The sequence below is a fragment of the Cupressus sempervirens genome, chromosome 5 (assembly GCF_028749045.1).
Source record: "Cupressus sempervirens isolate cs-2001-9-10 chromosome 5, ASM2874904v1, whole genome shotgun sequence".
Lineage (NCBI taxonomy): Eukaryota > Viridiplantae > Streptophyta > Pinopsida > Cupressales > Cupressaceae > Cupressus > Cupressus sempervirens.
The window spans coordinates 500492979-500498642 of record NC_143122.1 but is presented as its reverse complement, the minus strand read 5'-3'; positions in this window follow the sequence as shown (position 1 = coordinate 500498642).

Below are 5664 nucleotides of genomic sequence, written 5' to 3'. Positions count from 1 at the left end.
TGAATTGAAATAAAAATAGAATTTTATCAAGTAGTAGTGATAGATATATCATGAAGCAGTGTGAATATGCTCTTGAATTTAGAATGTAATCAAGCATGTAGATGCAATAGCTTTGACTCAATTTCAAAATCCCTAGAAAGGAAATCAAAGTGAAACCAAAACCTTCATGAATGAATGTGCTTGAAATCCACCAAATGAATGTGGATGAAAGCAAATCTTGAAAGGATAAATATATAAGATACAAAAAGGATCTTGAATGTGTGAATATATGCCAGAATCTATGCTTAATTGAGTTTGTACAAGTGACTGAGAAGTACTAATTCTAGATCATCTCACTTCTTTTAATCCTAAGATTTTCCAATCTAAATCCCTTAAATATCTTAACTGGGTGGTTCATTAATTTCAGTTTTAAATCCTTTCACAAGGTTACTTCTAATAAGGTAAAGATCCTAACTATTCTAGAAGAAAATCCCTTAACCAAGTGACTCCCTAATAGGTTTTTCTCTTAATTGGGATTTATGCTAATCTCTTAATAGGGATAGTCCATTAACCATACATATTTTAAAAGAGTGTAAATATTTGTGGGTACTAGTTCCCATTTTGATTTTTCCCTTAGAATTAGGGTTTTCATGTGAAATATCTTGGTGTTCATGTGTTGTATTTTGTAAATGGTTTTATGTATTTCATTTTTCGTTGCTTTACAAGTTAAATTAGCATGCACGTAATTCAATGATCAATAAATAAATATAAATTTTGATTTGAATAGGTGGTATAAGATTGAATTTGATAGATTACTAATTCACCCCACTCCCCTTCCATGTAATCTTGCACCTTATTGTTGGACTTAGAAGTCTCATTAGCATGAAGTGTGTAGCAAGATAATGATATCACTTAGCATACCAATGTGTGTTTATTGATTAACAATTGGTCAAGAATGATCAAAGAGTTATAAATAGAAAGTGCAACCACTAGTAAAAATGTGTACCAATTAACATGTGTTTAGCGACTCAAACAAAGTCAAGATAGGAAAACAAGACAGAAAATATGTAAAATCCTATCATTTTGTTCCTTCCAAACACCACAATATAAATAAGGTAGAATATAATTCCATAAGTTATTGATCAAGGCATTATCAGAGGGCGACTTTCATGCTAAGAACAAATCTTGGATACAATAAAGGAGAATCCACTCCATATCTAGAAGTCTAAAAATCCTTTCCCATAAGATTCTAGTGTAGGAACAATAAATGGTCAAGTGATTAACCAACTCTTCCTCTTCCTTGCAAAGATAACATTTGCTAACAAGAAAAAGAACTTTTCTCTTTAAATTTTTAGTAGTGATAATTTTGTCCTGTAATAAAATCAAAAAAAAAAAATTTGTTAACTTTAGGTGTCAGGCCTTTGAACTAGGCTTTAGCCCAACAAGGTTCATGACAATCTTCAAAGGTATTACCATATAGAGAAGAGATAGAAAACAATCCATTAGGATTAAACTTCCAAATTAGAGAGTCCTCCTCAGTAACTAAAAAGACAACATTTATCATTTTACTAAGGTCATTCAAAGAATTATCCACTCTAGTAAGATCCACCCATTTATCTCCTTCCAAATAGTTAGCAATAGATTTCCCAAAAGTAGTCTTGTATTGCATAATATAGTCATTCCACTACTGATTAAAACTTAGGGCATGATCAACTAACAAGGAGGAGAAGGCCACCATGGGAGAATGATAGATATATAAAAAATTCGAGTAGTTTTTTTAATTTAATGTGCATAAAATTTTTTTAATCAGATAGTTAGTTACAAAAAGTTGTATTTTAAAGAGACCTAAAGCTTTGTTGCACCCCTTCATTTTATATAAGAAGGGGTACCAAGATCTCATTTTCATATAACTAACACAAATAGAATTTTGTCAGATATAATTCCTTTATACACTATTGCAAAGACATGTTGAACCTTAATGATTGATGTAGTTTCAAGGTTTATGCAATTTACACTATTTTGTTGTTGTTCCTTGTTTCAAATATCAATATAATGATACTTTTCTTTGATTCTCAATTTAGATATTTGGATATTCAATAATTTGATTTCAGCATTGTCCTATTGAATTCATTATCAAATATTGCATGTTGTGTGATGTTTTTAATTGACCTCCATCACTTAAATTTATTTAGAATAGGGTTCATATTCTTTAATTTCTAAGATTATGTTGATTAAAGGTTATAATTGATGGAATTATTTACCTAATCACATGCACCACATTAAGTTACTTTCATTATTTTCATTAATCTTTTACATTTACCATAAACACCTAATCTCTCTTTCTCCTTGAGAATAACTTACAATCTCAACTAGAGCATTAGTTAAGAAAGTTTTCATAAGTAAGATAAATTAGTTTTCGTAAGGTATACCCACCTAGTTTGGAAAAACCTAAAAAGAAGAGTATTTGATCATTAAGAATCAATCCTAGGTTTTGGAAAAATTGTGTTGGATTCCCCAACATTGAGAAGGCAAGGCCCATAGGTTTTTCGACCAATGATTTCAAGAACCAACAACACCAAAAGATCTTCATAATGCAAGATGTAAGCTAATCAAGAACACACAAATATGAAGATGAAGATGCAAAGAATCAAACTTTGAAAAAGGACACAAGTTGGATAAATAATGAAATGCAATAATGTAACTATAAAATGAAAAAGGAGTTTCTTGGGTTCACTAATTAATGTAATACATAATGAAATGTAATAATGTAACTCCAAAATGAAAGAAGAGTGTGTTGGATTCACCAATTAATATATGGTTGCAAAATGGAAGTTTACCAACCAACACATTAATGAAGCAAGAAGACCAAGATCCACCCCTTAGATTAGGTTTGATTAACACAAGAGGAAGTATCAATACAACCTTAAATGCAAAAGGATGAATGACTTGGGTTTATTTCCCTCTTGCCTCCACCTTAAAAGGGTTTAAGAAAGAAAATAAATAATATAGTACTAAAATGTAAAGTATGTAATTTAAAAAGGGAAAGATCATATAGCTCACAAAATAGAAACCTGAAAACTGATTGTCAAATAATACCAAAACCTATTGTAAAGCACTTTTTAGACTGAAAATTGTGAGATAGACAAAATCCAAAAATTGTTTTAGCAATCTATCAGGGTTGAACTCGATCATCAAGAATGGCATGCTCACCATTGAAGCCTTAATGGTGATCTAATCAGCCCTATAGGAATGAGTGTGACACTAATTTTGATTTTATATTTTTGAAGAAAACCAAAAAGGGTATCTTGATTTGCAACATGTTTGCCAATCTGAGATCTGAAGTTGACAAAATAGAGGATTTTCTTTTTCTTTATTTTTTCAAGGGGGATTTCCTTTTTCAAACCTCAGTTTAGTAATTAAACTTGAATTGAAATAAAGATAGAATGCTATTAAGTAGTAGTTATAGATGTATCATGAAGTAGTATGAATGTGCTCTTGAATTTAGAATGTAATCAATCATGTAGATGTAGTAGCTTTGACTCAACTTCAAAAGCCCTAGAAAGGAAATCAAAATGAAACCAAAACCTTCATGAATGAATGTGCTTAAAATCCACCATATGAATGTAGATGAGTGCATATCTTGAAAGGATAAATATGTAAGATACAAAAAAGGGTCTTGAGTGTATGAATGTATGCCAGAATTTGTGCTTAATTGGGTTTGTACAAGTGACCAAGAAGTGTTAATTTTAGATCATCTTACTTGTTGAATCCTAAATTTTTTTGAGATAAATCCCTTAATCCGATCTTTCCTAATAGGTTGAGTAGGATCCTAATAGATCTGAAGTAAAATATTTTAATTGGGTGGCTCATTAATTTGAGTTTTAAATCCTTTCACAAGGTTACTTTTAACAAGGTAAAGATCCTAACTAGGCTAGAGGAAAAGCCCTTAACCAAGTGACTCCCTAATAGGGTTTCCTCTTAATTGGGAATTATGTTAAGCTATTAATAGGGCTAGGTTGTTAACCATACATATTTTAGAAGAGCACAAATATTTGTGAGTACTAGTTCCCATTTTGGTCTTTCCCTCAAAGTTAGGGTTTTCATGTGAAAAATCTTGGTGTTCATGTGTTGTATTTTGTAAATGGTTTTATGTGTTTCATTTTTTGTTGCTTCACAAGTTAAATTTGCATGCACATAATTGAATGATCAATAAATAGATGTAAATTTTGATTTGAATAGTTGGTATAAGATTGAATTTGATAAATTACTAATTCAGCCCCCTCCCCTTCCATGTAATCTTGCACCTTATTTTTGGACTTAGAAGTCTCATTATCATGAAGTTTGTAGCAAGGTAATGATATCATTAGCATACCAATGTGCATTTATTGATTGACAACTAGTCAAGGATGATGAAAGAGTTATAAATAGAAGGTGCAATTACTAGTAAAAAGTTGTACCAATTAACATGTGTTTAGTGACTCAGACAAAGTCAGGACAAGAAAACAAGAAAGAAAATATGTAAACAAAGGATTGAAGGCAAAGGCTCACCAAAGATGTGATAGAATGAAAGGACAATTGGAAAGAGTATTATGATAGGCATACAGGTTGAAGTGGTAGAAGAATGCATTGATAGAGGCTATATATACATACATAGTGTTAGAATACAAAAACCACTGAGAGGGGGAGGGGGTGAATCAATGGTTTAAAATACTTTTCAAAACTTGAAACAATCACAAGTTATAAAATTTAACACATGAGCGAGATCGGTAATGCATAACAAAGTGACACAATATTTTAATATGGAAAACCCCTTAGGGAAAAAATTCATATTGAATCTGAAATTTTATTGACCTCTTGGGAAAATCTTTCAAAGCTACAACTCTAGGAAGCACCAACACCCTATTTTAGAAACACCAATCCCTTACACCTAAAGCACCAACTTCATGAATACAAAAAGCACTAACTTCTAAAATGAAAAAATGAGATATAAAATTTGACGATCATCTCAGTTACAATACAAATCATGAATCCCTAGTTTCAACTTCTTGTTGAAAACATAATGTAGGATATACTTCTATTCTTCTCTCTTATTGACTCTTTTACATCAAAGATTGCACCACCAAAGTATACAAGCCTCTTTCAATGAATTTATAATATGATGACATGTATAATCAGATCTAAAAAAAAATATATGAATGCACTAAGATGACTCAAATTAAATTCTTTCAAACTATCAACTTTCTTGAAGTAATAAATCCTTGTTTCTCCTCAAAACATCAAGTATCTAAATATGTTTTCTTTTTCCATTAAAAGATCTGATCAAATACTGATATGAAAGAATAAAGAAGAAATATATAACCCTTATTTTACCTCTAATAAACCTTTGCAATGAAAATCAAATCACAATTGGGAAAATAGATGCATAAAGCACTACCCTCTTCTTTGTTGTTTAAATTATGTCTACAAATTGTTCAGTCTACAAAGAATTCCACACAAATCCTACAACTTCTGTCAAAATCACCTATTAGAAATTTTAGAGGAATGTATATCCTCTACTTATAAACCAAAAAATTCAACATTTTGGAGGTAGTTACGTACTCTGAACTTCAATTAGACCAAAATTGCTTAAAATTGCAAAAACTATGATAACAATTTGGTAATTGCTTCTGATAAACAGATTTTTTC